Source organism: Ambystoma mexicanum, chromosome 3p (genome assembly GCF_040938575.1).
Source record: "Ambystoma mexicanum isolate Mex_15411 chromosome 3p, UKY_AmexF1_1, whole genome shotgun sequence".
Lineage (NCBI taxonomy): Eukaryota > Metazoa > Chordata > Amphibia > Caudata > Ambystomatidae > Ambystoma > Ambystoma mexicanum.
Window position 1 is genome coordinate 470050525 of NC_090925.1, and position 26939 is coordinate 470077463.

Genomic DNA, 26939 nt, shown 5'->3' on the forward strand with positions numbered 1-26939 from the left:
AGAGATCTAGTCAGTTCCATATGACATGTATATAAAGTCAAAGTCATTATTGTTAAGTTGTGCTACTAAAAAACTATGAAATTCAGTGAAAAAACTTTGTTAAAGGGACGTTATGGTTAAGTTGCGCTACTAAAAACCTATGAAATTCAGTGAAAAAAACTTTGTTAAAGGGACATTATGGTTCCAAGTAAAACCGAAAAACTGTTGAAATTCGCCAGTTATGGTAAGCTATAACTCGCGCCACCACCGTGCACTGGTAAGACTAACACCCAGGACATCAAAGATGACATCACAAATGTCATTGATGACATCACTGATGACATCACATGTCTGGCTCACTATTATTTCTTTTGCTGACATATCTAGGCCACATGGTTTTCTTCAGTAACAGTCAGAAACTAAGAATTTTATTTTATTTGCAGACGTATCCTTCTAGTAGGTTCTTACAGTAATTCCCTTAGAGTACAGTCACATCATATGAAACATATACATATGGGAAAACACAAGCTTGAAAGACAGCAATCCTTTTTGTGCATAAAGATAATCACTAGACTTATGAGCACTTTCTGATAGTTCTGTTTTTTTTATGGCTGTACTTTCCCTGTATATGGTCATATTTGTATACATTGTACTCACACTACTTTCCTTAGGGTCCAATCACATCAAGTGATACATATACATAGGGTAAATAGCAGCTTTGAAAAAGAGCAATCATTTATTTGCATGAAACTAATCAGTTAAGCTATGAATTGTTTCTGCTACTACTTGTGCTTTTTTGCTAACTTCACTTTCCCTGTATATACCCATATTGGTATGTGTTCTTGTGTCTTTGTGTTTTGTCTATAGTAATGCAATTATGTATGTAATACATGGGGTTTATTAGCTACTTATTACATATTTCACAGTACACAAAAATCTATTAAGAAAACAATTATCATTTCATTATTCAACATATTAACATTACGAATATCATACCTTCATCTTGTACGCTGCACACAATGTTATGTTTCTGTATGAGTAGCTTAGTATACTAGATAGAACCCCATAATAGGATGCTATTTATATCAATGCATCGTTCAATGCACTTATTAGGGTATATTTCTTGCAATGATTCTTGACACTTTTTTCGCAACATAATAAGAATCCCTTCTACACATATTTCATGAGAAGTACATACACATGTGATGTCATCAATGACATTTGTGATGTCATCTTTGATGTCCTGGGTGTTAGTCTTAGCAGTGCACAGTGGTGGCGCGAGTTATGGTTGCTTATCTTACCATAACTGGCGAATTTCAAGGGTTTTTCGGTTTTACTTGGAACCATAACGTCCCTTTAACAAAGTTTTTTCACTGAATTTCATAGGTTTTAAGTAGCGCAACTTAACCATAACGTCCCTTTAGCAAAGTTTCTTTCACTGAATTTCATAGGTTTTTAGTAGCGCAACTTAACCATAACGTCCCTTTAACAAAGTCTTTTTTTTTCACTGAATATATATATATATATATATATATATATATATATATATATATATATATATATATATATGAAAAAACGAAGTTGGCAAAATTAGTGCACTGCCTATCTTGTAGCTGGTGCTAGGGAAAGGGAATTATGGCAAAATCCCTAAATATTTATATATATTACATGACATGCGGTAGCGGCCATGTAGTTATGCTTAAGTTGCTCAACCCATAGGAAGAGCACTTTTTGGGTGGCTTATAACTCAGCTCCCTCTGGACGAATCCTCACCAGACTTAGCATAAAAAGTATATGGGCCACTTCGAATTTCTTTGCAAAGTTTGGTGAGGTTTGGTCAAGGGGGGGGGCAAAGTTATAGGGGGGGTCCTTAAATCGCTTTTTTCCTATCGACTGAATGGAGAAAAAACTTTGCTCATGCCTACAGCCCAAACCGCTGGATGGGTTTCCACCAGATTTACGGCAGGAGCAACGGTTTGGTCCTGAAAGCGTGTTTTTGTAAATTTGGTGGAAATCCGTCCAGTAGTTTTTTTAAAACAACTAAAAAGTAGGTCCAAAAAATTAGTGATATCTAGATCCACTCTGCGGACACACTTCCCTGTTCGGTCCATGGCAGTGTTTCCTCTAAGCTCTGCACATGTGCGCTTGCCCTGCTTCATTGTGGGTGCTGCTCAGAAGATTTTTAGCAGTGCACACAGACAATTCTTACCTATTCAACAATATGTAATAAGGCACAACCACAGCAATTAATTGAAATTTGCTTTCTGTTAAAATAAGCAACTAGTCCTGATATTCTGCTAATCAACATTACACTACTATGCAAGGGTGACACTAAACACCTAAGGTCCCTAACAGCAAAATACACACGTAAGAGGTTATAAACTAATATGAAAAACTGGATCCATGAACAGAAGAATCTAACCAAGATATACCTTCACACATTAACCAAATAATGTTCCCTCCCCACCCATGACTCCTAAGCTTGATTCTACCACACTTTGACCTTATGACGCTAACTTTTGCCGCAGAACACCTTGACTCATCCCCTCTTGGCTCTGCGAAAGGTTAGCAGATGTGTACCTACATCCACTTGTTTTATGTTTGTTGTAATGTGAATAATATGAACAACGTTCATGCCATTTCTTTTACTCACTGTGCCTTACCAAAAGCATCACCCACATGATAAAGTCGAACTACCAGCTAAAATATCGGTTACTGATTGTAAGTAAGCAGGCTACCTGCATGTGTAACGTTATCCCATACTTACTCTTCTTTGTACACATGTCAGGCAAGTGCTTTGAAGCAGCCCCCTTTTCAAGTTAACGCATTATAAAACTCAAATATTAATTTGCCCTTTAGTTATTTTGAGAAGACAAATGTGATGCTCAGAATCTCCTACTTTGGCATTAATAACATTATCCTATAAGTGGAGAGCAACATTGCAATATCATTTACTTTGCCTACCAGGAATAATGGGTATGGACTATGCCTGGGATCACTCGTCCATAGTATCAGGGCACCAGCTATTCAGACAGGAGAATGCTTTTCACACAATCTGCCTCCTTTCCAAGTGTTCAGAGTTCTTTTGGGGATAGACTGTCACACATTATATAGGAACTCGCTGCTATGAAAACACAGTTTCACTGAGCACTGTGTAATCTTGCACAATGATATAAGGGTGGTGTATGTGGCAAACAATCTCGTATGCACTGCAAAACAATTGAGTCATGACATTCTTAAAATGCACATAATATAATATAATAATATGTTGAGGCATTAAATAAGCCTTTCTTGCAAAGTATTGTGGGTCTGCAAATATCCCAGTGAGTGTTTACTGCTACAATCCCTCACTTTTTACATTGCTCTATCAACTAGTATTGGAAGCTAGAACAGGGGCCTGGGGAAGGGTATGGGTGGAAGAACACAGGTCATCACTCCTTGCGGGTGATGACCAAAGCAGCAAATTTCAAAAACCAAGTCAGACGTTTCGGCAGTACACTGAAGGAAATGTGGTGCTTGCTTGCTAAAAAAATAGGAAATTCTAGTACCCGTCTAGTCAACAGCACCTTCTTTTTCTTTCTAGGCTCAGTTGCTGGGGGCTTTTCAATATAACTATGTGCTATGTATCGTCTCTAGCATCTCCCTGCATCTTATTTAACTCCAAACAAAGAATTACAGAAGAGGGATCCATAGTTACAGAAGAAGGGACTCAATCTGTTGTATCTCTTCCGATGTGATGCCATTGACTTAAAAGGCATATATATGCGCTTTTCTTACACAGGGATCCATAATAAACGTCAATAAAGCTCTTGTTTAATTTGTCTAGGCTCTGGTGCGGAAGGGTGGGCAAACCTATAGACTACATTATGTTCACTGTCATTTCACTTTCTATGTCATGGTTACAAGCAAGACTCTAATCACTTTTTGCTCCCTACTAGTAGTAAAAAAGTAATTCCCTTTGGCAATTGGGAAGACTTTCTGCTTATTAAAAGATGTTCTTCCCCTTGAAATTCCGGTTGAGATCAGGCATTAAAAGTATTAGAGTTTCTTCCTATGCCACTGCCCTACTGGTCACTAATTTGAAAAAATATCAGTGGAGCTTTGTGGGTTGAAGCAACAAAATGTTCAGTGTTTCTCATTTTTGTTAGGCACATTTTCATTTTTAGGGAGTTCAAATGGATGGTGTATATGTCTCTTAGCTGTAAGGCTGGTGTTATCACTACACAAAGGACAACGTAATGTGGATAGTAAGCAGAGGCACATGAGTATTTGATCATCATATTCTGAGGTGTAGTTATTCTGATGCAATTATCATCCTTGCACACATTATTAGAAGCATTTTCTCCTGGCCCTTGAATTACTTAATTAAAGTGGCACTTAAACTCCTATCAGCATGTTTTTGACACATTGCTTTTAATTGGCATTAATCCATCAGAAAATGTTGTATTCTGTCCGAATTTCTTGACAGCCACATCTGTCTATGACAAGAGAAATGTGTGTTTTGTAGTACACAAGTGATTTTCCAGTGGCATAAAAAGTTTGCAAGGTACTGCGGCAGATGTTGAAGTCTTGGACTGGTTGATGTGTTTTCTGTTTAATCACATATGACATATTCTATTTTAGCCTATGTGTGTGGAAAAAAGTGTTGAAAGATTTGTCAAGAATTGCAGTGGCTGGGAAGAGGAAATTCCTTTCCAAACTCTCTTCTGCGATAGTAGTTCACTAAATACGCATGCCCAAAAGTGGCTTACCTCATTCGTCAGTTGCGCACATGGAAAATAATGTGCGCACAACAGCAAATCAGTTTCGCAAATAGAGAAAAATAATTAGAGGGAACATTGGTCCGAACTTCGATTGGCATAGAGGGCAACGTGGTGTCCGCGGGCATCGGACATCGGACGTGCCCACTGATTGGGTGGTGAAAAGCGCAAAGTGTGTCAGATTTTTGGAAACGCCCACCATCATGGATTCGCAGACAGCGGCCGGTGTCCACGGATATCATGGTAAAAACATATTAAAAAACACAACATTGCACTTGTCAAACTTATCAAATAATCTCTGGGGAGGTGAGGGGGGTGAGGATGGCATGGGATATGGCTGCAAGAAGCAAGAAAACTGGTGTTTTTTGCCGCGAAACTCTGTGAACAGTTTGGATGTTTCTGAACAGTCCTGAGAAGTTCGGGGACACTTTAGAGGTTTGGGGCCAGTTTTTGGATGGCTCTATGGAACTATGGAACTGCATGACATTTTTCATTTATATTCCTGACCTGATTCCGAATGAGTTTGCAAAGTTTGGTGGGATTTTGTCAAGAGGGGGCAAAATTAGAGGGGGTCCGAAAATAATGTAAAGTCTTATAAATGAGGTGCCATTTGACGAATCTACACTTAATTTGGCAGACTGATAATAGATCCAGATATAAATGTTTTTGCAAAGTTTGGTGGGATTCTGTCAAGAGGGGGCACAATTAGAGGGGGGTCCCAAAATATTGTAAAGGCTTATAAATGTGGTGCCATTTGACAAATCTACATCATCAATGACATTTGTGATGTCATCTTTGATGTCCTGGGTGTTAGTTTTAGCAGTTACTTCTAACCATGATGTCCCTTTAACAAAGTTTTTTCATTGAATTTCATAGGTTTTTATTTGTGCAACTTAACCATAATGTCCCCTTAACGCTTTTCATTATACATATTCACTGAAAAAAACTTTGTTAAAGGGACGTTATGGTTAAGTTGCACTAATAAAAACCTTTGAAATTCAGTAAAAAAAGTTGTTAAAAGGACGTTATGGTTACAAGTAAAATCGAAAACCCCCTGAAATTCGCCAGTTATGGTAAGCTAAGCAAGCATAACTCGTGCCACCACCGTGTACTGCTAAGACTAACACCCAGGACATCAAAGATGACATCACAAATATCATTGATGACATCACTGATGACATCACATGTCTAGCCCCTTCTTTTTTGTTCACTGCCATATCTGGGCCAGGTGGTTTTATTTACTGACAGTCAGAAACTTAACATTCAAAAGGTATTACATTTATAGATGTTGCTATTCTCACATGTTCTTACACTACTTTCCTTAGAATTTAATTGCATCTTATGATGTACATAAATAGGGGAAGAAGCAGGCCTGAAACGCAGCAATCATTTTTGTGCGTGAATACAATCATGTAGATTATACACAGTTGCTAATGATACTACCTCTTGTTTGCTTACTTTACTCTCCATATGTAAGCCCCATATGTGTATGCATTGTAGTCTATTTATGTTTTGTGTGTATTAGTACAAATATGTAGGAAGTGATGCATTATTAGCTACTTAGTAAATGTTTCACAGTACGGTAAAGTCTGATACGCTTTGGAAAATATTGCACTTATATGGTGTATGTTGCAGCCAATACCTACATTTCTGTATGAGTAGGTTCCTGTACCAGAAAGAACACTGCAATGGAATGTTCTTTAGAACACTACATTGCGTAATGAAGCATGTCGTTTATTACACATCTCCCAATAACTCTGAATAAAAATTCAGAGTGGGCCATATACTTTTTTTGCAAAGTTTGGTGAGGATTCGTCCAGAGGGAGCAAAGTTATGAGCCACCCAAAAAATGCTCTTCCTATGGAAAACCAACTTAACCATAACTACATGGACACTACTGCGTTCATGTAATTAATATATATATATATATATATATATATATATGTATATATATATATATATATATATATATTCAGTTAAAAAAACTTTGTTAAAGGGACGTTATGGTTAAGTTGCACTAATAAAAACCTTTGAAATTCAGTAAAAAAACATTGTTAAAAGGACATTATGGTTACAAGTAAAATCGAAAAACCCCTGAAATTCCCAAGTTATGGTAAGCTAAGCAACTATAACCCGCACCACCACTGTGCACTGCTAAGACTAACACCCAGGACATCAAAGATGACATCACAAATGTCATTGATGACATCACTGGTGACATCACATGTGTATGTACTTTTCATGAAATATGTGTACAAGGGATTCTTATTATAATGTTGCGAAAAAAGTGTCAAGGATCATTGCAATAAATATCATACCCAAATTAGTGCTTTGAACGATGCATTGATATAAATAGCATTCTATTATGGGGTTCTATCTAGTATACTAAGCTACTAATGCAGAAACATAGCATTGTGTGCAGCGTACAAGATGAAGGTATTATATTCGTAATGTTAATATGTTGAATAATGAAATGATAATTGTTTTCTTAATAGATTTTTGTGTACTGTGAAACATGTAATAAGTAGCTAATAAAACCCATGTATTACATAATTGCATTACTATAGAAAAAACAGAAAGAGACAAGAACACATACCAATATACATATACATAGGGTAAATAGCAGCTTTGAAACAGAGAAATCATCATTTATTTGCTTGAAAATAATGCTGTTTTTAAAGCTTGTGTCTTCCCCTATGTATATGTTTTATATGATGTGACTGGACTCTAAGGGAATTACTATAAGAACCTACTTGTAGGATACGTCTACAAATAAAATACAATTTTTTGTTTCTGACTGTTACTGAAGAAAACCATGTGGCCTAGATATGTCAGCAAAAGAAAAAAGAGTGAGCCAGAAGAACACTTGCGGTGTCCTGAAATGTTCGTACATAAAGAAAATGGGGGTGTTCTGAGGACGTTCTCCATATAGTGTGACTGCTTGTTTTACAAAGGTAGCGGGCGCCCCTCTCTCGCAAGAACAGACATGATAACCTGTTCAGTGGTTATTAACCACTTGAGAGTTCGCAGCCACTGCTTTTACTCACTGTGCCTTTCACAGATGGGAAATATCCATTTGCATATCAGTCTTTGTCCTGCCCAGGGGCAGTCCAGCACCGAAATACAATGGCAACTCCAATCTGAACGAGAGTACCACCAGCAACCCCATACACGTGTTTCACCCTTGTTGGGGATCATCAGTGAGGTGAAGCTGATGCCTCTCTAAGCACAGTGAGAGGGAGACCACGTCTGGTTGCCCCCAGGAGACCTAGGGTTACCAATCCCAGGTTCCTTAACAAATAGTTTTACAAAGGTAGCGGGCGCCCCTCTCTCGCAAGAACAGACATGATAACCTGTTCAGTGGTTATTAACCACTTGAGAGTTCGCAGCCACTGCTTTTACTCACTGTGCCTTTCACAGATGGGAAATATCCATTTGCATATCAGTCTTTGTCCTGCCCAGGGGCAGTCCAGCACCGAAATACAATGGCAACTCCAATCTGAACGAGAGTACCACCAGCAACCCCATACACGTGTTTCACCCTTGTTGGGGATCATCAGTGAGGTGAAGCTGATGCCTCTCTAAGCACAGTGAGAGGGAGACCACGTCTGGTTGCCCCCAGGAGACCTAGGGTTACCAATCCCAGGTTCCTTAACAAATAGTTTTACAAAGGTAGCGGGCGCCCCTCTCTCGCAAGAACAGACATGATAACCTGTTCAGTGGTTATTAACCACTTGAGAGTTCGCAGCCACTGCTTTTACTCACTGTGCCTTTCACAGATGGGAAATATCCATTTGCATATCAGTCTTTGTCCTGCCCAGGGGCAGTCCAGCACCGAAATACAATGGCAACTCCAATCTGAACGAGAGTACCACCAGCAACCCCATACACGTGTTTCACCCTTGTTGGGGATCATCAGTGAGGTGAAGCTGATGCCTCTCTAAGCACAGTGAGAGGGAGACCACGTCTGGTTGCCCCCAGGAGACCTAGGGTTACCAATCCCAGGTTCCTTAACAAATAGTTTTACAAAGGTAGCGGGCGCCCCTCTCTCGCAAAAACAGACATGATAACCTGTTCGGTGGTTATTAACCACTTGAGAGTTCTTGGTGCTTTCCGTTTGGGCTATGTCAGTGCCCCTACTTTGTTGGCAGATTTGGAACACTTCAAGCAGTAATGAACATCCTTCCAAATGTCAAAGTATTTTTTTCTGGATTACTACCTAGGGCAATATGGGACAATAGTTCAGTTTTTTGTCCTCAGCAAAACAATGCTAGGTGTGTAATCAACCGAGGCATGTGTGCCTTCATGCTTAGAGCTGGTATGTTCTTCTGTAATAATGAGAATATTGATTCCGGTAATGCTGTTTATTTTAAAGAAGATGGCATTTCCTTATCTTTTATGGGACATGCCATTCTGTTTTGGAATGTAAGGGTTGCTTTGGAGAAGGTTATGTGAAGAATTTAGGAGTAAAGTAAGAAAAAAAGAAGAAAAAAAATACAAAATAACAGGTGTCTGTCAAGCATCTGCAAAAAACGCCAAAAACCGGCTCTTTTTAGAGCCAACCTCGAAGGGGAAATGGGGCACACTATTTAAATTCACATTCACTGCGCTCAGATTTTCGATATGTCCGCGGACATGGCGGTAGTCCGCGTACATCGAAATCACTAACTAGGGGTTCAGTATGTTCTATGTTACATGTATTTAAAGTCAGGGATATTATGGTTAAATTGTGCTACTAAAAACCTATGAAATTCAGTAAAAAAACTTTGTTAAAGGGACGTTATGGTTAAGTTTTGCTACTAAAAACCTATGAAATTCAGTAAAAAAACGTTGTTAAAGGGACGTTATGGTTAAGTTGCGCTACTAAAAACCGATGAAATTCAGTGAAAAAACTTTGTTAAAGGGACGTTATGGTTCCAAGTAAAACCGAAAAAAACCCTGAAATTCGGCAGTTATGGTAAGATAAGCAACCATAACTCGCGCCACCGTGCACTGCTAACACTAACACCCAGGACATCAAAGATGACATCACAAATGTCATTGATGACATCACTGATGGCATCACATGTCTGGCTCTCCCTTTTTTCCCTTTTCTGACATATCCAGGCCACATAGTTTTCTTCAGTAACAGTCATGAAGTAAAAATTGAAAAGGTACTGTATTTGTAGGGTCAAGTCACATCATATGAAACATATACATAGCGGAAGACACAGGCTTGAAAGAGAGCAATCCTTTCTGTGCCTGAAGATAATCATTAGGGGTATCATTAGGGTTATCAGCACTCTGTCCATACCTCAGACACATCAGATGAGTTTGATGACATAGTTCTGGGTGATGGTGTACGAGAGGAGACCCCTACCAGGGATTTCCCTCCTGTTCAACTCCTTTCACGCCCTTAAGGATAGATCCACCCATATTTTTGGTTTAGTGCTGGAGGAGCAAAAGAAGGATAGCCTCCTTTATCAAAGGCGCGAGCAGCACAGAAGGTCTGTCTTTGCTATACCGCTGTTGGATGACATATGGGAAGAGGGGCTTCTTACCATGACCAACCCATCATCAGTGCCTCCCAAGAAGCAGAGGTTCGACAAGAAGTATAGAGTCGCAGACTTGGCACCCACCTGCTTGAGAAGACAGCCAACACTGGACTGCATAATTTCTGCTCCGGCACAGAAACGGTCCGCAAATTCTTCTTCCTCCTGCTCAGTCCCACCTGCTAGAGAGGGTAAATGCCTCAACGCCTTTGGGAAGAGGATCATCACCATGACTGCCACCGCCATTAAGGCGGCTAATGCTATGGCCATCCTCACCAGGTATGACTGAGAATTATTGTTTAAGCTGGAACCCATTCTCCTGTTCCTTCCAGAAGATAAGAGGAAGGAGGCGCTAGACATCCTACACAAGTGTGAAGCAGTGTCTGGTCACGCCATGTCAGTCTCAGTGGACATTACAGACTCAGGCTTTCGGCAACTAGGGACTGGGGTTATCCTACGTCGATAAGGATGGTTGAAAGATATTAAATTCCATCCCAAAGTCCAAACAAATGTTTTCAACATGCATTCGTAGGGGGATCTGTTTGGGGAAAAGGTGGATGAAACCCTGCAAACCATCAAGGTGGCTACGGACATGGCATACTCCCTGTAGACCTTGCAACAAAAATTCCAGTTCTTTAATGCTAGAAAATCTAGCTTCTCCAGGACTTCACAGGAATACTGTCCCACCTACCAGTCTGTGTCCTATTTTCTCACCTAGAAACACATGTTTACAGGTGCGTTATAAATGACTTATTTCATATCCTACAAGGCACCGGCTCACGCCTCATCAGACCCCTACAGGAATACATGCCAGTCCTACAGAGGTAACCAATGCCAGCACAGCTCCTCACAATCCAGGGGACTATCGTCCCAACAACCCTGTCCCGACCAGGGTCATGCGCTCCCACTTCAACACTCCAGTGAGAGGAAGACTATCACAATTCGCCCAATGACTAATGGGTGCTATCCCTCATACGATGACAACATGTCATCCCTCTGGTCAAGAAAGCAGAAAAATGTCATCACCTGCTACAACAGGAAGTCTGGTCGCTGCTGTCCAAGGGAGCCATACAGCAAATCCTGCATGCACAACGAGGTCAAGGTGTGTACTCCAAATAATTCCTAGTAAGAAAAAAGATAGGGGGTTGGAGTCCTAATTTAGATCTCAGAGTGTTAAACAAATACCTAAAAGCTCAGACCTTCCGGATGGTCACACTACAGCAGGTACTATCAGAGCAACAGCACCAAGACTTCCTGTCAGCCTAGACTTAGGGGACACCTACTTTCACATCCCTATTCATCGGTCACACGGCCGATCCCGCCACTTTGTTGTCACGTATCAACATTACCAATTAAAGGCTCTACCTTTCTGAGTGTGGTCTGCTCCACAAGTATTTACCAAATGCCATGCCTCAGTGGTAGCACATCTCAGCAGATGTGGCAGTCACGTCTACCCGTATCTCGACGATTGGTTGGTGAGGGTAATGTCGTATGCCAAGGCAGCACACAGCATTACTCTGACCATTCACTGTCTGCAATCTCTAGGTTTCTCCATAGACTATCTGAAGTCCTGTATCATTCCCTCTCAACATGCACTGCACCTAGGTGCTCATCATAACACACTAGCTTGCACAGCAACTCCATTACAGGAGAGGGTATCTACCCTCCTCATCAAGGTACAACACCGCTTGGTGTCCCCGACAGTATCTGTCTGCAGCTACAAATCCATGTTGGGTATGATGTCATCTTGCATCCCTCTGCTACATTACTACAGGCTCCACATGTGGCCCCTATAAGAGTTCCAGGACGCTCACTGGAAGCAGGTTTCGGGGTCCTGGCATGACCAAATCAAGCTCAACCAACTCTTCAGAACACAAATGCACTGATGGTCGTATATGATTCATCCTGTCCAGGGTGCGCCCTTTCGTCTTCCCATTCACCAAATCACAGTGACAACAAACGCTTGCCTGGAGGGCTGGGGTACACACTTGGGCAACCTGCATGCCAGGGGCTTTTGGACGGAGGAGAAGACTCTGCATATCAATCTCCTGGAATTGCACGCCATCTTTTGGGTGCTGAAGTCCTTCCTTCCAAGAGTCAACGGTAAGGTACTGTGAATATTCACAGACAACACCACCACGATGTTCTACATATGCAAGCAGGGGGGAACACGTTCTTCAGCATTGAATCTTTCATAGATTCACATGCTGTGAATATTCCCAGTTGTCAGGCTGGGAATCCTCGGTAACATAGAGCAGTTTAAACTTAAACTGAAGATTTCAATCACTTTTGTGCTCCAGTACAGTCATTTTGGGCCCTACTGCCCACATCCTATGGGAACATCTCCCTTAACTCCTCCCCTGTCGACCATCTTCAAATTCTTCACCACACGTTAGTGCAAGGAGTCCTCATTTATTCTCTCTTCAACTATTCTTCACAACATTTTGACTGTCTGTTGGGTGCTGAAGTCATTCCATTCAAGAGTCAAAGGAAAGGTGGTGTGAATCTTCACAGAAAACACCACCACAATGTTGTACATTTACAAGCAGGGAGTAACACGATCTCCCTCCCTAACATCAAAGGGTCAATCCCTGAGGTACTGGGCATTGCAACATTGCATGTTTACCTTTCCTCTTCACCTCCCAGGCCTGAATAATGCCATGGCGGATTCCCTCACCAGGCAACTTCGCTTCTGTCACGAGTGAGAGTTGCTTTCACCCCAGACATAGACCTTTTTGCCACCTACCAAAACAAACAGTCCAGAGATTTCGTCAGCACGTTTCCCCACCCTGAAAGCCTGGGGTATGCCTTCTCGTTCCTGTGGACAGAGATGTTCCTCTATACCTTCCCACCAATTATGGCGCGGGTCCTAAGCGTCTTCAGACAACATGATTGCAGACTGATCTTGGTGGCCCCTCTATGGCCGAAGCAGTTTTGGTCCTCCAACCTCCTGGAGCTCTCTTTAGCTCCTCCAATGAGACTCTACCCTCATCATAATCTACTGTCCAGGAACAAAGGCGAAATTCTCCATCTAGAGCCAGCCTCCCTCTACATGACAGCCTAGCTCCTGTATTTCTAGAATTGGGCTCTATCCCATTACTTCAGGACTGGCAGAGACGTTCTAGCACGTAGCTGTGCTCCATCTACACTTGCTTGTATGGCCGCAAATGGAGAAGGTTTAAGATATGATGCAGATCCGAGAAGCTGCCTCCTTTAACCATTCAAATGGCCAACATCCTGCCGTATCTGTTGTCTCTGGCACATGCCGGTTTGGCTCACTCCTCCATTAAGATGCATTTAGCAGCAATCTCAAGATATACTCATTCTCCTACATCACCTTTGCTTTGGTCCCAAGGATTAATCAAGGAGTTCCTCAAGAGACTCGTTTGTTCTTTTCCCCCAATCAAGCGACGAACACTAGCATGGGAGCTCAATGTGTTCCTTTCCATCCACATGAAGTGATGCTTTGAACCAATGCACAAGGCCCCATTCAAATTCCTATCCTAGAAGACCGCTTTCCTAGTGGCCATCACCTCTGCCCGTCACCGGCAAAGCACTTTATTTAATATTCCACAAATCCAAGGTGGTTCTTCCCACCATCCCATCGTTTGTGCCCAAGGTGCCATCCACGTTTCATCTTAATGAACCTGCTGTGTTGCCAGTGTTCTCTGAAAATGAGTGTTGCGCTGCTTACCCTAGCGCAACACTCTTTGCACACTTTAAATGTTGTGCAAGCTTCAAAATACTACACCTCATACACCAAACCTTTGCAGCAGATTTCACAGCACTTGATAGATTTTTGCGACATTTGGTCTGTTTGGAAATGGGAAAGCACTGTCTAAACCTTCCCTTGCCAGATGGATTTCCTCCTATATTTCCTTCTGCCATCAACAAGCTTGCTGGTAACTGGAGGGATAGCCCAACTAAGGCAGAACAAAGGGCTAGATAAGCTAGATCAACAGTAGGGGGTTGTTCTGTCATATAACATTATTGGGAGGCCTATTATATGACTTAAATAGGCCTGGGTTATTTTTTATTATGTCAGAAAAAATACACAAACACTGTAAATGTGAGAATGTACCAGAGGAAGTTTCAGACACAAATCAATAGTAATTTTACAGCTTTTATAATTTATTTTGCTGCTGGATGCAATTGGACATACTGCATCAATAAAAAAGAAAGAAAAAGAAGCAAAAAAATAACATTTGTTGAGAGAATACATTCACAGGATGCACAAAAGTTTCATTCCAAAAAATACAGAGTTTTTTTCAAAACAAAGGAAAATGACTATTAATCTTAATTTTTCCTTAAGCATCTGTTTATGACAAGCTGGATTTTCAAGACATGCCAAAGTAGTGTTTAAGAAGAAACACTGTGAAACCACCACCTTAGTGACAAGTGATTAGCATGTAATTTATATATGACATCCAAGACACAAGCACTTGATAAGAGAGTTCTTGGGTAGGTGTAGCCAGGCTGGAGGGTGACCTAACAAGTGGTCGACGTCTAGATATTGATCTACAAAGAAGTAGGGACCAGGAGGAATTTAGTAGTGCTGGTCGATGAGACGTTTCGGCTAGATGCCTTCATCTTGGGCCTGGGGTAGGTCTCCCTAAAAGGAGAAACAGGGGATCTCTGTTAGTGTCTGAATAGCGAGGTGTAAAGGTGTGTGTATTTTAAAATAAGACATAATAATTCCCTAATTGTGGTACACCACTGAAAAGTAAGAGACAAGAGGTACACGGGTCTGACCTTGGGGGTTGCAGGATTCCCTTGGTCTGGGACAGTTGTGGCTTGCTATGATGCAAAATGGTTTGTTTTTCTTTTTTTTCTTTTTTTTTTTTTTTCTTGTAGTTGACTGCAAAGATTAGGGAACATAATGTTCTCAGTTAGAAAGCTATTAATACCAATTAAAAAATATAATTAAGAACAGCATAGTAGTGGGCTAAAAATAGGTCAAAAACTTTTTGGGCGCTCACCTTTAAGTGTTGTGGCTGGGCGGTAGAGCACCGGAAGAAACGTGGTTCCAGTGAGATGGCTGCTCACTGGCACATGGAACTGCACGTAATGTAGGCTTAATGGGTCTTGTTTTCCATAATTGCCTGAGGGGAACGAGATGCGAACCCTTCGTTAACACTAATAGTAGTAATAAAATCATCTGAACATACTGGTCCAAGGCGAATGTTTACCTTGAAAGTGACTAAAACAGGGCTCACTGCATGCTGGCGAGTATCTGTGTTCGAGGCTGCGGCTTAAGCGCTCTGTCGAGGCTTGAAAATAATGATGCCGCGATATACTCGGATGCCCAGACTACGCATGCGTGCCGGGAGTAGTGTTCGGATTGTTATTTTTGACGAGTGCGCATGCGTGGGCCCGGTTGACTGTAGTGTTAATGTGTTAAAGTATTACCGAAAGGCACTATTCTCGTGTTCATAGCCGTGCTCTATGACCAGTAAGGTATCTCACGATTTATTTTTAGTATTTTTAGTATTTATAATAAACCTCAAGCCTATATGGGCTGGGTGTCGGTCTGATGCGAATGAATAGTTGCAGTTAGGCGCAATCTATATAAAAAAAAGAAAGATAAGTATTGACTCAGTAAAAATGTAAACAAACTACAGAGTGGTCCAATATTGTGAATAGGGGGATTTCGTGGAAAATAGGGCGCCTAAGAGAAACTGTGTGGGTCGCCCATGTATTCTCTCAACAAATGTTATTTTTTTGCTTCTTTTTCTTTCTTTTTTATTGATGCAGCATGTCCAATTGCATCCAGCAGCAAAATAAATTATAAAAGCTGTAAAATTACTATTGATTTGTGTCTGAAACTTCCTCTGATACATTCTCACATTTACAGTGTTTGTGTACTTTTTCTGACACATTAAAAAATAACCCAGGCCTATTTAAGTCATATAATAGGCCTCCCAATAATGTTATATGACAGAACAACCCCCTACTGTTGATCTATCAACAAGCTTGCAGGCTTCTCCCTGGCAAGCCCAGGGCTCATTCCACCACATTTGTGGGTGCCACTACGGCTTTGCTTTCTGGCGTCCCACTGCTGGACATCTGCAGGGCAGCAACATGGAGGTCAGTGGACACGTTTCCGAAGTTCTACTGTGTCGACAGGGATTCTGCTGCAGTGTCTAAAGTCAGGCAGGCAGTACTGCGTAACCTATTCGGATATGGGTTGTTTGACCCAGGTCAACACATTTGCGGTGGAATTGACCGTAGTCGATTTGGCAACAAATCTATTTGACCTTTGGCCAAGCAAGCCAAATCCCTGGCCCACCAGGAGCCCTATATCTATCCCCCTTCCCCTACTTACCTTATTGCCGTCCGCTGGCTCTTCTCTTACAGCCTTGCTGTGTGAGTACCGTCCCTGCAACACAGGTCGGAACTGATGCCGCGGGGTCCCTTTCTCTGTTTTTCTTTTTTTTTTAAAGTCCCCCGCTTGCAATATCCCAGAAGCGGGGGACACCCCTGCAACCCTCATTGCCTTTATAGCGAGCAAGTGGAGCAGGGGACACCCCCGCAACCCTTGTTCCCCTTGTTCGCTATAATGGAACCGTATGGCTTATTTGTACACATTTTTGGTTGTACAATCACCATTTCGTACAGCCTAAATTCGGTCAACTGGGCCATACTGTAATTTATTTTCGATCAAATTGGATAATTCCACCAATTCACGTGAGGTTAGTGTCTCCTGTGGTGAGTGTTACTGCATTGAGCTTGCCCCCTCCCTTAATTTGGTTATGGTACTGATTTGTAATCTATTCACAGCGTGTGAATCTATGAAAAATCAAATGCTGGAGAAGGAACTAGTTACTTATCTGCAACTCCTGTTCTCCATCATTGGTATATTTCATAGATTCATATGCAACCCTCGCTCCTCCCCCACTTGGCTCTTCTTGGCTCATACTGCCATGTCACGTGCCCTATGCCTAAATCTGAAGATGGCCTCCAGGGGAGTGCTGAGGAGGTCTTTGCAATCGGCTGTTGTCAGTATAACCCATAAATGACTACAATAGAGCACTAAAGTGACTGAAGTTTCAGTTTACATTTAAACTGCTCTGTTACAGAGGATTCCCACCCTAACGATGGCCAATATTCACAGCATTTGAATATATGAAAGATACCAATGCTGGAGAACAGGAATTACAGGTAAGTAACTAGTTCCTTTTCTGTCACTGCTCGTTGATTGATCATCATATTCCCCCACAATTACACTCCATAAAGCATTGCCTGTCAAGCAGGTTGTTGATAATATACTTCAATAGATACTTTCAAGGCACCACCACCATGATCTCTAGAAAATTTGGCAATTGGACCACTATATCTCTTCCAAACCTGTATTAGCTTTATATACATGATCTTGCCAAGAACCATTGGTGATAACTCTCAGCCCAGGTCAGTCATAGGAGTTTACTTGTTCAATTACTTTCCCCCTTGTGCATGATAGTAGTACTAGGTGTACATTTTATTTTCTTCGAGTTTAACATTGTCTTGTTCTTTGAAGCATTTACCTCCAGACCATTATATTGGCAGAAATGTTCAAGATTTGCCTCATTGTCACTATGTAGTAAATAGATAACAGCTAAAATGGGAACGGAAGTTTTAAGTTCCACATACACTACCATAGTCTACTTCGAGGGACACAGTCGAATGCAGTTCTGAGATCTACAAACATCACAAAAAGTTTCATTTTTCAAAGAACCACATATTTTTCAATAATGAGATTCAACTTCAAGCATTGATCAGTTCTGACTCCATGCCGGAAGCCTGCTGGGAAATGATTGACAGGACATTTTTCCATAATCCAAGCCTCCAACTGAGAAAGCACAACTTTAGAAAAATGTTTACTTCCTGAGTCCAACAAAGAGAGTGGGCGATTGTTAGACAGGGATTCATGGCCCTGCTTTTTGTATATAGGCGCAATCTCTGCACGTGTCCAATACTTGGGGATATTATGAGATATAGATGCCATTTCATATTCCTCTTATTATTTCATTGCGTCTACTTTTTTGTTTTAATTTGTTTTCTGTTGCCTTCATTATTTTAGTTATTTTTTATTTCCTTGTAAACCGACTTGCTCAGTTGAGGATGCCTGCCCTCACTAGTTCGCCAGGGGCACGTTCCCAGTGATACTGCTTTCATTTCAGACCTGCATGCTTCCCGTGGAGTCTTTTTTAGCTGCCTATACATCAAATCCCTGTAGATTGGAATTAGGCGATAACACTTGTCCTTATGGCAAAGCTGCACTTAGGAACCGCAGCGGACAGGCGCAGCGCAAGCGCGCTTCTCATGCCAAATTTGCGCTTAAGTCTCACCCATCTGTGCCCACCTGGCCGCTGGTCCTGCTCGTAATGCCCCATTTATTTTTTCTAAACTTACAACCATAATGCGCTTCTGTGCTGTGCTCCCCCTGACTCTAAACTCCCCACTGGGTTTAATCTACCTCTGTTGCCGATTGCCACAGTCAAGGACTTGCCTTCCCATAATCAGGTAATGTGCTTTTTATTTAATGCACGTTTGTTGATGGCTCCTGCACAACATTGCCACAACTTACTATATGATTATTCTCCCGACTTCTGCTGTATTACAGAGGCCTGGCTTTGAGAGTCTCTGGCCTGGCTCTGGTTCCAGCCTTGCCACCCACCTACAGTATTGTTTGCCTTGACAGAAATTCGGGTCACTTTGGTGGTGGCCTTGCACTTGTATTTGACTCTCAGTATGCCTGTTCTTCTTTGCCACTCTCGCACAGCATATAGATGGAGGCTATGCTTATCAGTATTTCATTATCAGCATTCACTACTCAGTATGTTTTGATTGTCTACCAACCACCTCTGCCATATTCAACTCTTGTTTCTACGTTCCTTGAATTAGCTGCTGATTTTAAGATTCGCTTCTCCAATCTGATCATTGTTGGTGATTTTATTCTCCATTCCATTTATATGTCTGATGCCCAAACAACCCGTTTCTACACAGCTATGTCTGATCTTGAACTTTTGCAGCTCAAATCTGCCCCTACCAATATCCTAGGAAATACACTTGATCTTTTTTTTGCTACTTCTACACTGGTTGAGGTCTTTCCCCCTTTACAGATGCTGTGGACAGATCCCTTTATTATCCCTTTTTCTGATGTACTGCTCTCTACTGTTTCTCCACCAGCTCAATCCCGGCTGGTGGGCCGTCAATGGTGCGTTGTCGCTACTACAGAGATCTTAGCCCAAAGTGAAACAATATGCCATTTGCACACTACTGATCAAAGTGTGGGCTTTAGCCTACTTTCTAAAATCTTTCTTAGCACAGTTGGCCATTTTGCTCTGCTTAAACTTCTCAAACCTTGTGCCCACCCATCTCATCCATGCTTTACTCCTGAACTAGCTCAACTACGCCTCCTCCGAAGACAGGCAGAAAATAAATGGCGCTCCAATCTGGCGATTTGCCAAATCCCTTTTCATGAAGCTACTCTGTTTGGAAGGGAAAAGTGTGTACTTCAACAATCACATTCAATCTGTCCTTAACCAACCCAAAGAGCTTTTTAAAATCGTGCCTTCGCTCCCGTCCCCTTTACTTGCTCTGAGTTCTGGTCCTTCACAGTCTCTTTGCAACTCTCTATTATCTTTCTTCATTGAAAAGATTACTCTTATTCATCATAACATCTCTCTTCCTTAGATTAATGCTATTACTGTTTCTGGGCCTGCGCCTTGTGCCCAGCCTTCCTCCACTTGGCCTGTTTTTCCAGCCTTTCGCTCTTGCGATATCTTTCAAGCTATCAATCCTCTTTATTCTGCCTTTCCTTAAGAATCTATCTGCATTTCTGTCTTAATATCTATTGCTTCCGGGATCGCTCCTCTGCTTTCATCAGCGGTAAATCACTCACTGTCTATTGATTTTATTCTTTCCTCTGTGAAACACGCTTTGGTTATTTCTCTCTTAAAGAAACCTTTGCTCCATCCCCACTTTCTGTTTATCGACTCATTTCTCTCTTTCTATTCTTTATGAAACTATTTGAAGTTCTTCACACTCCTCTTTTGTCTCCCTTTCTTGAAGAATCGTCCTTTTTTTATTCATTCCAGTCCGGGTTTCGTCCTTGTCAGGGGACAGAGTCAGTGCTTGTGTCTGTGGTCGATGACCTTACTATGCTCTCGAACAAAGGTGGTATCGGTGCTCTGGTGTTCCTAGACCTATCAGCAGCATTTGATACCATCGATCATACCATCCTGCTGGCCCGACTGGCTGAAGCAGGTATCTCTGGCCAGGTGCTGACCTGATTCTGCTAATTTCTAGCTGATCGCTCCCAGTCTCTCTGTCTCTCTCTCTGTCTCTCTGTCTCTGTCTCTCTGTCTCTGTCTCTCTCCCTCTCTCTCTCTCACCCTCTCATCCTCTCACCCTTCCAGTCTGCTTCTGTGCCGTCATTTGTGGTGTTCCTCAGGGTTCGGCTCTTTCCCCTATTCTATTCTATGTTCAGCCTTTGGCCAAGCTTGTTCAATCACACAGCTTCCAATGTTACACCTACGCCAATGATACACAAATTGTGGTTCATCTTGACCTTGGTCAGCCTGAGTCTGCAGCCAGTTTTCACTCTCCTCTTGAGTAAGTTTACAATTGGATGTGCCACAACTCGGTTAAACTTAACGGCAACACAACCAAGGTCCTGGTAGTCGGCCCCTCTACCGCTTCTTCTCCTTGGACCCCTGCTTTCTGGCCCTCCTCTTTGGGATCTTTTCCTCTACCTGTGTCTATAGTTAAAGATCTACGTAAAGCGTAAAGATAACTTCTTCATTATCAATTGATGCCTAAGTTAGCTCAGTCTGTCAAATAGGCCACTTTCAATTAATAGTTTTGTGGAAACGGCTTCCTTTCTTGCCCTGCCACTTGCGTACCCCAGTTGTTGCTTCACCTGTTCTTGGATACCTGGATTATTGTAACTCGCTTTACCTAGCTCAACCAGCCTATCTGCTTCATCGCCGTCAAGTCTTACAAAACTCTGCTCCTGGAGCGGTTTCTGGCTCCTTGTACCGTGAGCATATCTTCCCATTTTACGTGGAGTGCATTGGCTCCCAGACATGCGCCAAATTAAATTTAAAGCACTGTGCATCGTCCACCATGCCTTTTATGACAGAGGAGCAGAATACCTGCAGGATAAACTTTGTTGTCATGTCCCACGTAGATTCCTTCGCTCTGCCAGCGCCCTCTATATCCAGGTTCGTTGGTTTCTCCAGTTCCAGAGAAGGCGGCTACATGTTTTCTATAGCGCCTTCCTCCCTCTGGAACAAGTTGTCTCACCCTATCTGTGCAATCGATGACCATCTTCCATTTCGCCATAAATTGAAAACATTTCTCTTCTAACTTTCGCCTAGCCAGTTCTCCCTTCCCTATGATAGTTTGGCAGTGTTAGTGCAGATGGACTGGACGGTATGATATGGCTTCATGGAGGCAACAACATTAAGATATGCAGCAGAGATGACATCACAGATGGTAGATGTTGCATGTCACCCCTCCTGGGAGCATGGTAGCTCCCAGGACGTGTGCCTGGGTCACATGGGGGTAACCATGTGACCCACTTAATAAAAGGGATGAGCCGTTTCCGGCTCAGCAGTCCAACGAAACCTGACTCCTGTGTCGTGATTTGGGGAGACACCATGCTGGTGCCACGCAGTATGCTGAGGGCCTACCACGTGCCCGGCATCAGGACGGTGCCCCTGCTGGGCAACATCATCCCAACTGAATGTATGTGCCGTGTGATCACGGTGACTGCTGCAACCCAGGACTAGGTGCCCCCAGAGCCGGGGCTGCGCGGAGCTGGGTGCCCCCGGCCCAGGCGGTCCCATCCGGTGATCCGGAGCGTGCAGGGCCCTCCCTGCTGTGGACAAGCTGCATGGATGCAGCTCCCTGGTCCGTGTCGGGTGATCCCGACATCTGCGGTGGCCCGCTGCGGTGATCCGGGAGCAGGCACTAACAATGGTGACGAGGATGGGATGGGCAGTCCAGGGCCCTGCACCTTGCTTGAGTGCGGGCTGCCTGGTGCCCACGACCTCAAGAAGCGGCATTGGCCGCTGGTGTTGTGGGTGGTCCAGGGCCCCATGCTTGGTTATAGCACGGGCCACCTAGTGCCCAGGAGGAGTAGGTGGCGGTGGCCGCGAAACAAAGAACAGCTGAGAGGAGGGGGCATGGCCTGTGAACGCCGGGCCGCATCGGTGAAGCGGCTGGCCGGTGGCTGTCTGAGTTGTTCCGGGTCTTTACAGCACACACTCTAACCCTAAGGCGGGTGAGAGTGCATGTGGGCGGCAGCCTGGAGGGAGAGGACACGAGTGGAGCTGCGGGTCCTCGAGCACGCCCGTGACCTCAACAAGGGGCAGCACCAACAGCCCTGATGATTGCCCCCAACAAGAGAAGGCCTGCGGTGGCCACGGAAAAGGGGCTGCAGGTCATCACACACCCGCAATTGGAGAAAGAATCAAATGCACCTCCCAACATCACGTGACGCGTCAGTGCGCCCAGGACCTCGACAAGGGGCCGAGCCTGCAGCCCGGATAATTGCCCCCAACAAGAGAAGGCTTGCAGTGGCTGCGGAAAAGGGGCCACAGGTCATCACGTGCCGTAATTGGAGAAAGATGCAAATGCACTTTTTTCTTTTTTTCTTTGTTCTTTCAAAAGTGCTCTGGATCGGAGCACGTGAAAAAGAAAAAGGGGGCGTGGCCTAAGACAAACCTGGTCCTGCGATGAAAAAAAGGGAAAAAGAGACCAAACGAAGCGCACATGCCACACAGTGAGGCCGTGTGTGAGTGCAACGGCCTGCCTATCGGCCATAGCAGTAAAGAAAAGGAGTGCACCGACCCGGTACAGGGCACCGACGTGCAGTGGGTGTGCACACCATGTTCCCCGTTGAAGTGGAGAAGGAGCTGACCGGCATTCCCCAGTTGCCCATGTCATGGCCTGCATATGTCATCTGCCCTGAAGGTCTACCAACCACGGGCACCATAACATGACGTTAAGGCTCATCAGCAGCCCCCGTGAATGGGGGGAAAATAAAAATAAAATGCGGATGGCCCTCATAACTTCTCGGCCTATTTCTGCACATGGCCTCACAACATCCTGGGCCCAATGGTGGTGATCAGTGTTCCCTCTAAGCTCTGCGCATGTGCGCTTGCCCTGCTTCCTTCTGGGTGCTGCTCAGAAGATTTTTAGCAGTGCACACAGACAATTCTTACCTATTCAACAATATTTAATAAGGAACAACCACAGCAATTAATTGAAATTTGCTTTCCCTTAAAATAAGCAACTAGTCCTGATATTCTGCTAATCAACATTACACTACTATGCAAGGGTAACAATAAACATCTAAGGTCCCTAACAGCAAAATACACACGTAAGAGGTTAAAAACTAATATGAAAAACTGGATCCATGAACAGAAGAATCTAACCAAGATATACCTGCACACATTAACCAAATAATGTTCCCTCCCCACCCATGACTCCGAAGCTTGATTCTACCACACTTTGACCTTATGACTCTAACTTCTGCCGCAGATCACCTTGACTCATCCTCTCTTGGCTCTGCGAAAGGTTAGCAGATGTGTACCTACATCCACTTGTTTTATGTTTGTTGTAATGTGAATAATATGAACAACGTTCATGCCATTCCTGTTACTCATTGTGCCTTACCAAAAGCGTCCCCCACATGATAAAGTCGAACTACCAACTAAAATATTGGTTACTGATTGTAAGTAAGCAGGCTGCCTGCATGTGTAACCTTATCCCATACTTCCTCTTCTTTGTACACATGTCAGGCAAGTGCTTTGAAGCAGCCCCCTTTTCAAGTTAACGCATTATAAACCTCAAATATTAATTTGCCCTTTAGTTATTTTGAGAAGACAAATGTGATGCTCAGAATCTCCTACTTTGGCATTACTAACATTATCCTATAAGTGGAGAGCAACATTGCAATATCATTTACTTTGCCGACAAGGAATAATGGGTATGGACTATGCCTGGGATTACTCGTCCATAGTATCAGGGCACCAGATATTCAGACAGGAGAATGCTTTTCATACAATCTGCCTCCTTTCCAAGTGTTCAGAGTTCTTTTGGGGATAGACTGTCACACATTATATAGGAAGTCGCTGCTATGCAAACACAGTTTCACTGAGCACTGTGTAATCTTACACAATGATATAAGGGTCGTGTATGTTCCAAACAATCTTGTATGCACTGCAAAACAATTGCGTCATGACATTCTTAAAATGCACATAATATAATATAATAATATGTTGAGGCATTAAATAAGCCTTTCTTGCAAAGTATTGTGGGTCTGCAAATATCCCAGTGAGTGTTTACTGCTACAATCCCTCACTTTTTACAATTCTCTATCAACTAGTATTGAAGGCTAGCACAGGGTCCCGGGGAAGGGTATGGGTGGAAGAGCACAGGTCATTACTCCTTGCGGGTGATGACCAAAGCAGCAAATTTGAAAAACCAAGTCAGACGTTTCGGCAGTACACTGAAGGAAATGTGTTGCTTGTTTGCTAAATAATAGGAAATTCTAGTACCCATCCAGACAACCGCACCTTCTTTTTCTTTCTATGCTCAGTTGCTGGGGGCTTTTCAATGTAACTATGTGCTCTGTATCGTCTCTAGCATCTCCCTGCATGTTATTTAACTCCAAACAAAGAATTACAGAAGAGGGATACATAGTTACAGAAGAAGGGGCTCAATCTCTTTTATCTCTTCCGATGTGATGCCATTAACTTAAAAGGCATATATATGTGCTTTTCTTACACAGGGATCCATAATAAATGTCAATGAAGCTCTTGTTTAATATGTCTAGGCTCTGGTGCAGAAGGGTGGCCAAAACTATAGACTACATTATGTTCACTGTCATTTCATTTTCTATGTCATGGTTACAAGCAAGACTCTAATCACATTTTGCTCCCTACTAGTAGTAAAAAAGTTATTCCCTTTGGCAAATGGGAAGACTTTCTGCTTATTAAAAGATGTTCTTCCCCTTGAAATTCCGGTTGAGATCAGGCATTAAAAGTATTAGAGTTTCTTCCTATGCCACTGCCCTACTGGTCACTAATTTGAAAAAATATCAGTGGAGCTTTATGGGTTGAAGCAACAAAATGTTCAGTGTTTCTCATTTTTGTTAGGCACATTTTCATTTTTAGGGAGTACAAATGGATGATGTATATGTCTCTTAGCTGTAAGGCTGGTGTTATCACTACCCAAAGGACAACGTAATGTGGATAGTAAGCAGAGGCACACGAGTATTTGATCATCATATTCTGAGGTGTAGTTATTCTGATGCAATTATCATCCTTGCACACATTATTAGAAGCATTTTCTCCTGGATCTTCAATTACTTAATTAAAGTGGCACTTAAACTCCTATCAGCATGTTTTTGACACATTGCTTTTAATTGCCATTAATCCATCAGAAAATGTTGTATTCTGTCTCAATTTCTTGACAGCCACATCAGTCTATGACAAGAGAAATGTGTGTTTTGTAGTACAAAAGTGATTTTCCAGTGGCATAAACGGTTTGCAAGGTACTGCGGCAGATGTTGAAGTCTTGGACTGGTTGATGAGTTTTCTGTTTAATCACATATGACATATTCTATTTTAGCCTATGTGTGTGGAAAAAAGTGTTGTAAGATTTGTCAAGAATTGCAGTGGCTGGGAAGAGGAAATTCCTTTCCAAACTCTCTTCTGCGACAGTAGTTCACTAAATATGCATGCTCACAAAGTGGCTTACCTCATTCGTAGTTGCGCACATGGAAAATAATGTGCGCACAACAGCAAACCAGTTCCGCACATAGAGAAAAATAATTAGAGGGAACATTGGTGGTTAAAACACAAGATGGGGGAGGGGAAGGTAAAGGCCACAACGCCACGCCCACAGTCTCGACGGAAGGGGGTGTTGCCTGCAAGCTCCAGGTAGGAGCATCATTGTGCCCATGCTCACCAGACAGGAACAGGCCCATGCCATTGTGCCAAACGTGCGGTCGCCACCTTAGAGCCAGGCGGCGTGGTGACCGTTAAGTGGAAGAAGTAGGAGTGGACGAGGTTTGCAGCTCTCGTGAGTGCTTGTGGGCCCCATGCCAGTAGCGGTGTCCTGCATCACCGCTGGGTGGAGGGAAAAGTGACATGAGTGGCCCGTCGTCCAACACCAGCCATCGTGCTGCCACAGTATTCCTGCTGCCATCGAGAGATTAGGCCGAGGTGGCCCCTGGTATCCTCAGGTGCGGCTTTGCCAGCCCTGGACGTTGAGCTGGCCCTTCATCTCGCCAACCCAGCACCCTGTCATGGTGTTGCCACTGTTCACCCCACTATCTAGAGACTAGGCCGAGGTGGCCCCTGGTACCCCAGGTGCGGCTTTGCAGGCCCTGAAGCTTTGAACTGTCCTGAAAAGATGTCCATGGAAGTTAGACTGGTATCCTGTGGGTGTGGGTGTGGTGTGAAGGGTGCCAGGTGCGAGCGAAGGTATGTCGTCAGTGGTGTAAGTTCCACCCATCCAGGTTAATAAAGGGTGTGCTTGCATGTGGAATTTCCAACACGTTATTAGTAACACACCAACCCTGATTGTCATCCCCATGGGTACAATGGCCTCAGGGTTGTGGGTAACCTGGGCTCCCTAGTGTGTGGACATTAGTTGTATCTATATTGCT